An 11,907-nucleotide genomic window follows, 5' to 3' on the forward strand; every position below is an offset into this window, starting at 1 on the left:
ATTTCAATGGGAGAACGGAAAATAGGTGAATAGGCTATTTTCGGAAGTCCCATTGAAATGAATGGGAAGTGCACCTCGCAAGTGCGGCCACCGCTCCTTCACCTCTATGGGGCTTATGGAAATATCCGAGCCAGCACTCAGCTGTTTTCACCACTCCCATAGAAATGCGATCCCCCACTTTGTGGCCTCTGTTCCACAGATAGGTGTGGGTCCTAACTCCGAGCGATATGACTCCAATATCCAAGATGGGACAACACCTTTAACATTATGGAGCTTCTCTTTTAGGTGTAGGGTTGCCAACCAGATTTTTTCGGGATAATTTAAAGAGTGTGTCCAAGACCTAAAACCTGGTTTAGTTTCTCTCAGTGTAGCCCCCAGTACAAGTTTCGAATGCGTTTGCCCCCTCTGATGTGCAGTCACATGACATGCCTTCTCTTGAAAACATCCGCTCCAGTTAGTCATCAGGTCCCATAATCCCCAGCGCTGATGTCGATGGAACATCATCAGCCCCCCTTGCTGCTCCTCCCCGTCAACCACCCAACTGTTCCCTGATATTCCCCATCGACGTGTTCGGCTTGCACTGCACAGGCACAAGCCATACTCGCCAATGGGCCTTCTAAGGCACCAATCAGCAGCCGCACTGTTCGTGCCTGCATCTGATAAACCTCATCCATACTCTGCTATCCTGTTCTACAATATGCAGTGGGATTTTTTTATACGGCTACCCGCAGCAGTGTCCAGAAGGATGCTGCTTGGTGATAAGCCGTAAGCGGGTCTGCAGCCTTCAAAGTGAACAACCGCGGTGATTTTACTTTTTAATATAATTTTTTTAATGATCAAATTTTCACAATTTTTAATAAAGCAAACAATTGACCTGAATGGGCAAGCACTCAAAACATCCCAGATTTAGCGGAAATACAGTGATTTAATAAAGGTACATAAACACATAAATACATCATTAAAATACAAAAATAAAATAAAGATTAAAACACGTAAAATCTCTGAGGGATGGTCACTTTAGAGCAGATGTTCGTATTCACTTTGATTGCACACACAAAAAGTTCCTACAGGGAAGGAAATAGTTGTTCCAGAAGGTGCCCTTTATATTGCATCAAATTAATATGACACTGTTGCCGCTGAGTTTTCCAGGATTGATGGACCAGCAAATGTATAGCCGCTGGCAAACGCTCTTGTATAGCGTATGATTCTTACATGCAGATAGGATTTGAGAGGATTTGTAGCCGCACCAAAGATATAACAATGCGGATAAAAGATACTTGCTCACTGAGCACTCACCCCACCTTGTGATGGATGGTCTTCACACTAGCCTGTGTGCGCTCTTTGAGCGAATCAGTAGGGTAGAGTCGGGTCCAAATCACATGTGGCTGTTCGATATCCTCTGTATGTGGCTCCGTGTATGATTCTCGCGGGAACCTGGATGCAGAGTCACGGGCCTTACCTCTTCTCGCTGTGTTTGCTGTAATATGACTGGAAAATCGTCTCACAGACCGATAAATTTGTTTGTAAAGTTTTTTAACGCATGGCCATGCTTAATATAATTATCAGGTCTTCGAAAGCATTAGTATGCGAGACCAGACGCGTTTCGAAGGTCTTACTGACCTCTTCCTCATTGGTTATACTCTATATGCTTAGACCCCATTATTTATACTCTAATCGGTGGTAAGTAAATCCTGGAACAGCAGATCTTAACAGAGGATAGATGAAGTCCATTGCGATTTAGATGCGTCATTGATGCGTTATTTTCAGAGATGCGTTTTTATAACCAAGACTGCTGAATTAAAGATCTAATTCATTTCTATATATCCAACATTTTAAATTAATTTCTATATCTCAGAAATTTCAAAAAATAAATAAAAATAATAGATTAAAAACAACAACACATATGTTTATATAAATATAAAGTACAACTATACAGACATAGGGGTATAAGATTTCTATTGAATAACTTAAAGATGATCAGCTTGCGGGATACTTGAGAGATATCTTTCTCGGTGTATTGGAATGGGGGCCGGTCTCCAAAGGGACACCGCAGTGCCAATGAGATACTAGACCTGCGATCTCTCGTTGGAGATGGGCGCCCATCCCCCACTCACAAAAAGCCAAAAATCTCTAGTTCGGCATTGAGGCCTGCTGGAAGTAAACTACTGAATTCATAAATCCGTCTAGATTTAATCCTAGACATTCTGTGGATATGATCGCCACCCCTCCAGTGCCGATCCACCTTCTCCACTGCCGCAAATGTCAATTTAGTGGGGTCTTTATTGTGGACCTCCCTGAAATGTCTCGACAGAGAATGTTTGTCGAACCCATTCTTAATTTTAGTCATGTGTTCAGATATTCTTGTTTTAAATGGTCGCTTAGTGCGTCCAATATACTGCTTCTGAGAAGGGCACTGGGTGATGTAGATGACACTGGAGGAGTTGCAAGATAGACCGTCCCTGATCTTCCAGGAAAATGAATTCTGTCTGGATGACACTTCTATCGTTCTTCTAGGAAATACTGTATTTTTGCAGCCGATGCACCTGCCACACCTAAAGAAACTATTCATTTTTGTCCAACTTTGAAACATAGAAGTTTTTTTGCTTTTTTGTTGTTTAATAGAGGGAGCTACCTTAAGGCCTAGATTAGGCACTTTTGTGAAAGAAACCAAAGGTGACTTAGGTAATAAACGTCCTATTATTTTGTCATCTAATATGTAATGCCAATGTTGTTTTAAAATATGTTGGACTTTCTTATAATGTGCATTAAATGGTAAGATGACTCTCAATTCCGTTTCTTTTTGTATTATATTTTTATCCGAAGCATCGAAAAAAAAGGACTGTCTTTCTAGTCTTTTAACCCGATCTTTCATTTTTGTAGACTCCTCTTCAAATTTACTATATTTACCTTTTGATCCGGCGGAATTGTCCAACCACAATATTAATTAGCCATCTCGGGAGGTGGTGTCACGGAAGGTGTACAGGAAACAAGACAAATGCAAAATTAATATATGACTCACTGGATCCAAAACTAAGGAACAAAAGGGAGACCCCTGCATAAGATCTGGCACTCTCCCTGACTCTGCTCAGCCTATGCGAACACCCCAATGGTGGATGATCGCATATCCTCGTACCTCGACTATATAACACCTGAACACCCTACAATAGTGAGGGGACACGACCACTGGCTCCCTACACTAGACACGGAGGGAGTCAGGGTCACCTGGGATCCAGCAAACATAAAATCACAAATGAATGTACAACACTTATCTTGTAGAAGACTGGGAAATAGGATCAGCATGCACACACACTCCAGGAAGTTGTATAAACCGCACACTAATGCATTATGGGGAGGAATTTAAAGGGATGCAATCAGTCCAACTACAAGACAGCTGAGAGAGGCTAACAAGATGAGGAACTGAAAACCAAAACAGAGAACGCTCAAGGAGGAGGTTCTGAAAGGCATCTGTCAGAGCTTCTCAGATGTCTGGTTGTGACAGTACCCCTCCCTCTACGAGTGGACTCCGGACACTCAGAGCCCACCTTCTCAGGATGGGACCTATGGAAAGCCCTGATGAGACGAGTGGCCTTAATGTCCGTCACTGGGACCCACATCCTCTCCTCAGGACCATAACCCTCCCAATTAACGAGGTACTGGAGAGAACTGCGGACAACACGAGAATCCACAATCCTAGAGACCTGAAATTCAAGATTACCATCAACCATAATCGGAGGAGGAGGCAAAGGCGAGGGTACAATGGGTTGAACATAAGGTTTTATAAGGACTTATGAAAAACATTATGGATCTTCCAAGTCTGAGGAAGATCAAGACGGTAGGCAACAGGATTAATGACAGACAGGATGTTGTAAGGCCCAATAAACTTAGGACCCAACTTCCAGGAGGGAACCTTCAATTTAATATTCTTGGTAGACAACCACACCAGATCACCAACATTCAGGTCCGGACCAGGCACACGTCTCTTATCCGCCACACGCTTATATCGCTCACTCATGCTCTTTAGATTAACCTGAATCTTTTGCCAAATAGATGACAAAGACGAGAAGAATCTGTCCTCATCAGGTAAACCAGAAGACCCCTCTCCCGAGAAAGTCCCAAACTGCGGATGAAACCCATATGCACCAAAAAATGGTGACTTATCAGAGGACTCCTGACGACGGTTATTTAAAGCAAACTCAGCAAGGGACAAAAAAGAACACCAATCCTCCTGATTCTCCGCCACAAAACAGCGCAGATATGTCTCCAGATTCTGATTGACGCACTCTGTCTGGCCATTCAACTGCGGGTGGAAAGCAGAAGAGAATGACAACCGAACCCCCAAGCGAGAACAGAAAGCCTTCCAGAATCTGGAAACAAACTGCGTGCCCCTATCAGAGACTATGTCTGAAGGAATACCATGCAATTTGACAATGTGATCAATAAATGCCTGCGCCAGCGTCTTAGCATTGGGCAAACCAGGAAAAGGGATGAAATGCACCATTTTGCTAAAACTGTCCACAACCACCAGAATCACAGTCTTCCCCGAGGAACGAGGCAGGTCCGTAATGAAGTCCATGGACAGATGTGTCCAAGGAATGGGTAAGGGAAGGAGAGGACCTGATGGCCATGAATGAGGGACTTTGGCACGAGCGCAAGTCTCACAGGCTGCCACAAATCCCTCAACCGACTTACGAAGCGCAGGCCACCAGAATCTCCGAGCGATGAGATCCACTGTGGCTCTTGCCCCCGGGTGCCCAGCAAGGACCGTATCGTGGTGTTCCTTAAAAATCTTGTGTCTTAAAGCGAGAGGCACAAACAACCTCCCAGGAGGACAAAGATCAGGAGCCTCTGACTGGGCTGCCTGCACCTCTGCCTCCAATTCAGGAAAAAGAGCAGAGACTACCACACCTTCAGCCAAAATGGGACCCGGGTCTTCAAAATTCCCACCTCCAGGAAAACAACGTGACAGGGCATCTGCCTTCACATTCTTAACCCCAGGGCGGAACGTGACAACAAAATTAAACCTTGAAAAGAACAAAGACCATCTGGCCTGTCTCGGGTTCAGACGCTTGGCTGACTCCAAGTAGGCCAGATTTTTATGGTCAGTAAACACGGTAATAGGGTGTCTGGCTCCCTCTAGCCTATGGCGCCATTCCTCAAAAGCCAACTTGATGGCCAACAATTCCCTATCTCCCACATCGTAATTTCTCTCTGCAGAGGAGAGTTTTTTAGAGAAAAAGGCACACAGTCGCCATTTGGCAGGAGAGGAACCCTGAGACAAGACTACACCCACACCCACCTCAGAAGCATCAACCTCAACTATGAAGGGTAGAGAAATATCAGGTTGTACCAAGATGGGAGCAGAAGCAAAACTCTCCTTGATATTAGAAAAGGCCTTACGCACCTCTACCGACCAGGAAGAAAAATCTACCCCCTTTCTGGTCATATTAGTGAGTGGTTTAACAATAGAGGAATAATTCAAAATAAACTTCCTGTAATAATTGGCAAAGCCCAAAAAACGCATCAGCGCCTTCTGATTCTCAGGAAGCTCCCACTCAAGCACAGCGCGGACCAGAAGCGGAGAGAAGAAACCCCAGAAATTGAATTTCTGGAACCGCAAACACACATTTTTCTAGTTTCACGTATAATTTATTCTCCCGCAGGATGAGCAAGACCTGACGTAAGTATTCCTTATGAGTTTTGAAATCAGGAGAAAAAATCTAAATTTCATCCAAATACACTAATACAAATTTTCCCATTAAATGATAAAAAATGCTGTTCACGAAATGCTGAAAAACGGCTGGGGCATTCATCAAACCAAAAGGCATAACCAAATTCTCAAAATGGCCCTCAGGGGTATTGAAGGCCGCCTTCCATTCGTCTCCTTCTCTGACCCTGACCAGGTTGTATGCCCCTCTTAGATCTAATTTGGAAAATACTTTAGCCCCAACAATCTGGTTAAACAGGTCCGGGATCAGAGGAAGCGGATAAGGGTCACGAATAGTGATACTGTTCAGCTCCCTGAAATCCAGACAAGGTCTTAAAGAACCATCTTTTTTCTTAACAAAGAAAAAAACAGCGGCAACAGGTGACTTTGAGGGTCGTATGTGTCCTTTTTTAGACTCTCAGAGATATAAGCACGCATAGCGACCCTTTCAGGGTGGGAAAGATTGTATAAACGAGATTTAGGCAGCTTGGCGCCTGGGATGAGATTTATAGGGCAATCGTACTCCCTGTGCGGGGGCAAATCCTGAACTCCACTCTCAGAGAAGACATCCAAAAATTCTGAGAGAAAAGGTGGTACAGTCTTAGTAGAAACCTCAGAAACAGATGTCGTGAGGCAATTCTCTCTGCAAAAGTCACTCCAACCATGTATTTGCCTCACTTGCCAATCAATGGTGGGGTTATGTTTAGTGAGCCAGGGTAGCCCCAACACAAGAGGAGTAGGCAATCCGCTAAGGACGGAACATGACACATCCTCAACATGAGCATCACTCACAATTAAATGAATATTGTGAACTATGCCCTTTAATGATTTCTGAGAAAGTGGAGCGGAATCAATAGCAAAAACTGGAATATCCTTTCCCAGTGCATACCTGGAAACCATGAGTTATCGCAAAATGATTATCAATGAGATTGACAGCTGCTCCACTATCTACAAAAATCTCACAAAAAATGTTCTTGCTCTCTAGCACCACCCTGGCAGGCAGGACAAAACGGGAACTACAAGCAAACGGAAAACCTTCAATTTCCGCCTCAACCCTGCCAATAGTAACAGATGAAACATTTTTAAAAGATTTTTTCCGTTTTGTTTCTTTATTACTCCCAGAAATCTGCCTGAATCTCCTAGAGGGACAAACATTTGCCAAATGATTTATACCTCCACAACAAAAACAAACCTTCCCATGCGGGCTGAATCTTCTATTGTCAGAGGCAATCAACCCCAGCTGCATGGGCTCCTGCTCAGAAGGGGCTGACAGCGACTGAGACCCCTGCGCACAGAATGAGACCGCTGCACTGTCCTGGGACTGAGTATGACAGGAAGGAGAGATCTCTCCTCTCTGTCTAAGACACCTGTCAATACGAACGGCCTGAGACATAGCAGCGTCCAAGGAGATAGGCCTCTCATGAAAGGCAAATGCATCTTTCAAACCCTCTGAAAGACCATGGCAAAATTGACTTCGGAGTGCAGCATCATTCCAACCAGTATCAGCTGCCTATCTCCGAAATTCTGAGCAGTATATGCGGATTGTTTACCCTGGCATAACAGACGTAGTCTAGACTCAGCCAAAGCAACACGATCCGGATCATCATATATCTGACCCAGGGCTAAAAAGAATTCATCCACTGAACGGAGGGGCCGTGCCCCCACCGGCAGCGAAAAGGCCCACGAAAGAGCGTTACCCCTGAGCAGCGATATAATGATCCCCACCCTCCGTTCCTCATCACCAGAGGAATGGGGAAGAAGGCGAAAATGGAGTTTGCAAGCCTTTCTGAAACGCACAAAATTCTCACTACCCCCGGAGAACGTATCTGGGAGCGAGATCTTAGGCTCAGAGAAAACTCCATGAACGCAAGCTGAACCGGTCACTAGAAACTGAGAAAGAGTCTTACGGAGATCAGCTACCTCCAATGAAAGACCCTGAAAGCGTTTAGTCAAAAGTGAAACCGGATCCATGCTTGAGACGGTTTTGGCAGTTTATAATGTCACGGAAGGTTTACAGGAAACAAGACAAATGCAAAATGAATATATGACTCACTGGATCCAAAACTAAGGAACAAAAGGGAGACCCCTGCATAAGACCTGGCACTCTCCCTGACTCTGCTCAGCCTATGCGAACACCCCAATGGTGGATGATCGCATATCCTCGTACCTCGACTATATAACACCTGAACACCCTACAATAGTGAGGGGACATGACTACCGGCTCCCTACACTAGACACGGAGAGAGTCAGGGTCACCTGGGATCCAGCAAACATAAAATCACAAATCAATGTACAACACTTATCTTGTAGAAGACTGGGAAATAGGATCAGCATGCACACACACTCCAGGAAGTTGCATAAACCGCACACTAATGCATTATGGGGAGGAATTTAAAGGGATGCAATCAGTCCAACTACAAGACAGCTGGGAGAGGCTAACAAGATGAGGAACTGAAAACCAAAACAGAGAAAGCTCAAGGAGGAGGTTCTGAAAGGCATCTGTCAGAGCTTCTCAGATGTCTGGTTGTGACAGGTGGCAGCTGGAAAAAAGTATAAAGCTATTTTTGGACGTTGGTTTCTGGAAGGTGCTGCAGATATATTTTTTGTCCTGTCTAGCGATTTGTAAATCCAGAAATTCTGTGTGCATCTTATTAACATTGGGTATAAAGACCAAGTACCGTGTATTATTATTAATTTCTTTCAAAAACTCCCATAATGTATCCTCTTTACCTCTCCAGATGAATATTACATCGTCAATATAGCGCCGCCATAGGGCCAGGTCCGCCCCCAGCCTAGACTCAATGAAAGTCTGCTCTCAATCGGACAGGAACAAATTGGCGTAGCTGGGGACGAACCTGATCCCCATGGGGCTGCCCCGTTTCTGGAGAAAGAATTCCCCCTCAAAGAAAAAATTATTGTGGTTTAAAATATAACCTATACCTTCAACTAGAAAATTAATTTGTGATAAATCCCATGAACCATCCTTTAACAATTGGGATTTGGTCGCCTCCATACCTTGTCGGTGGTCTATGACTGTATCTAGGGACTGAATATCCAATGTCCCCATAATCCAGTCTGGTTGGATTTCTAAACTCTCTAGAGTCTGTATTATATGTGTTGTGTCCCTAATATAGGAACTCAGCGTTTTAATGGTTGTGAAAGACTATCGATATACTTTGAAAGATTGGACGTTAACAATCCTAACCCTGATATAGGGCGGCCGGGAGGTTCTTTCAAGTACTTATGGATCTTGTGCAGGCAGTAAAAGACGGGGAGTCTTCGCTGCGTGCCCAAAATGAAATCATATTCTTGTTTCAATAGTATATTTGTATCCAGACCTTTATGACAGTATTCCTTCAGAGCCCTATGGAAATCTTCCAAAGGATCCTTTTTTCATTTTAGATAAGTGCTACTGTCAGACAATTGTTTCTAGCATTCATTATTATAATAAGCTGTATCAAGAATCACAACAGCCCCTCCATTGTCGGCCGGGCGTATCTTAATGGTCGCTTGCTTCTGAAGCTGTTTAATAGCCTGTATTTCTCTGTTATTTAAATTGTTTTTATGAGTGTACCCATCCTTTATTTTCTGTAGATCGCTTTCAACACTCTTTTGAAATGTGGCTATTTGGTGGATTTATTCCGTAGGTTTGTATGTTTTATTGAATCCTGTATAGTATTGTCTACTTGAGTCACTATTGGATTTTTCAAGTGATACTTTTTTAAACAGAGTTTGCGGATACATTTCTGAATACCAATATACAGTACAGACCAAAAGTTTGGACACACCTTCTAATTCAAAGAGTTTTCTTTATTTTCATGACTATGAAAATTGTAGATTCACACTGAAGGCATCAAAACTATGAATTAACACATTTGGAATTATATACATAACAAAAAAGTGTGAAACAACTGAAAATATGTCATATTCTAGGTTCTTCAAAGTAGCCACCTTTTGCTTTGATTACTGCTTTGCACACTGTAACGGATCTCCTGGCACCCCGACCGGGTACCTCCGTCGATAGATGCTCCTAGTGCTTTCCGAGGACTCCAAGCACTCCACCTGACACTGTACGCATTGCAGACCCCACGAACCGCCAAAGCTTGGTTGAGGTCTCACCGTCTCCTACCCACCCTCGACCTATGACAAGGCTCCAGTGGGTAAACCTCTCCTAAAACCAGAGAGCAGGAACAGCTCTTACAAGAGCTAGTAGTTATGCCAGGGGAGTATAGCAAATCTTCAGCGTATAGCAAACCCCCAGTGTCGATCAGTTACCCAAACACCAGCCTCAACTTGGTAACGGGAAAAAACAGGAACTCTTTATTTGAACACACAAGCATTGTTTTATACACATCTTCCAACAAGGTTCTTTCTGGAGTTAATTGGTGGTAAGTGTTTTTCTGTCTTAGATTTTATGTGTCAACAGGAGCCCTCTGTTTGTGATGAATTGTTTCTGGTGTTCTGTGTCTCGGATGTGACCTGTGATGGGGTGGGGTTCGGTCTAAAAAATGGTGTTCTGAAAGTGATTCATATCTATTATAAACAGGTATAGGATATTTATTGGGTCCATCTATTTTTTCTTTATTTTGTTTAGAGGATTCTCCTCTTTGTGTATTCCCTTCATATATTTGTGCCCGGTGTTAATTTCTTTGTATATATGAATGTCCAATTCAGTTTTATCCAAACTCTTACATAGTTTTTCTTGCCACGACTCAAATTCACTATTCCTTGGTAATTTATCCACTATAGCCTTCATTTTACCTATTCTGTTTGTTAGGCCATCTAAAATTTGGGATCTTCTTTTAATCACTAATTGTATCAGTGCTATGGATTGGGTGAATAATAGGTCATTCCATTCCTTATCAAACTCCTCCAAATATAAATCTTGTGCAGGAGTCTTATTTATCATAAGACCCTTTGGTATTTTCCCCAATTCAATGTACTGTTTTAGTAAACGGATTTCCCAATGTTGTCTTAGTTGTTTATGTAGAAGTCCCTCCAATTCTCTGAAAATTTCTGTCATTGGGTTTTCTCCTTGAATAGGGGTGTGACTAAATTTGTCAAATATATAGTTTTCAGCCTTTTATTTTTTTCTTTCCGCATGGCTCCAAATGTCTATGGTCATATTGGGGGAGCTCACTCACCTAATTGGGTGAAGAAATAACAGAGAAATACTAAATGTTAGGGTGGCTCACCCCAAATGGCCGTGGATAGGTGCTTAAACCCAGAAGTTGAATCACCCTATTCAAAGATAATGGAAATAATTGACCTGAATGGGCAAGCACTCAAAACATTCCAGATTTAGCGGAAATACAGTGATTTAATAAAGGTACATCAACACATCAATACATCATTAAAATACATAATTAAAATACAAAAAAAAATAAAGATTAAAACACATAAAATCTCTGAGGATGGTCACTTTAGAGCAGATGTTCGTACTCACTTTGATTGCACACACAAAAAGTTCCTACAGGGAAGGAAATAGTTGTTCCAGAAGGTGCCCTTTATATCGCATCAAATTAATATGACACTGTTGCCGCTGAGTTTTCCAGGATTGATGGACCAGCAAATGTATAGCCGCTGGCAAACGCTCTTGTATAGCGTATGACTCTTACATGCAATCTATATCAATGTCGAGATGAGAGGATTTGTAGCCGCACCAAAGATATAACAATGCGGATAAAAGATACTTGCTCACTGAGCAAACATTGTGAGAAGAGGTAAGGCCCGTGACTCTGCATCCAGGTTCCCGCGAGAATCATACACGGAGCCACATACAAAGGATATCGAACAGCTACATGTGATTTGGACCCCACTCTACCCTACCGATTCGCTCAAAGAGCGCACACAAGAGCGCACACAGGCTAGTGTGAAGACCATCCATCACAAGGTGGGGTGAGTGCTCAGTGAGCAAGTATCTTTGATCCGCATTGTTATATCTTTGGTGCAGCTACAAATTCTCTCATCTTATCTTATTCAAGAAAGGGGTGGCCTGTGAGGAGGGTCACGTCATGATTTGTGTTGAGTGAACTTGCGTTTTCAAGTTCGGTGTACAAGGTTTGGGTTATCTAAGAAGTCCGTTATAGATTCCGCTACCACATACCAATACTGCGCCGCACTTAAAAACAGAAGTTCGCTCATCCCTAGTCATGACAGAAGTGTTAGACTTAAAGATGCACCAAATGTATCAAGCTTTGTGT

This window comes from Bufo gargarizans, chromosome 6 (assembly GCF_014858855.1).
Source record: "Bufo gargarizans isolate SCDJY-AF-19 chromosome 6, ASM1485885v1, whole genome shotgun sequence".
In the NCBI taxonomy this organism is placed as follows: domain Eukaryota; kingdom Metazoa; phylum Chordata; class Amphibia; order Anura; family Bufonidae; genus Bufo; species Bufo gargarizans.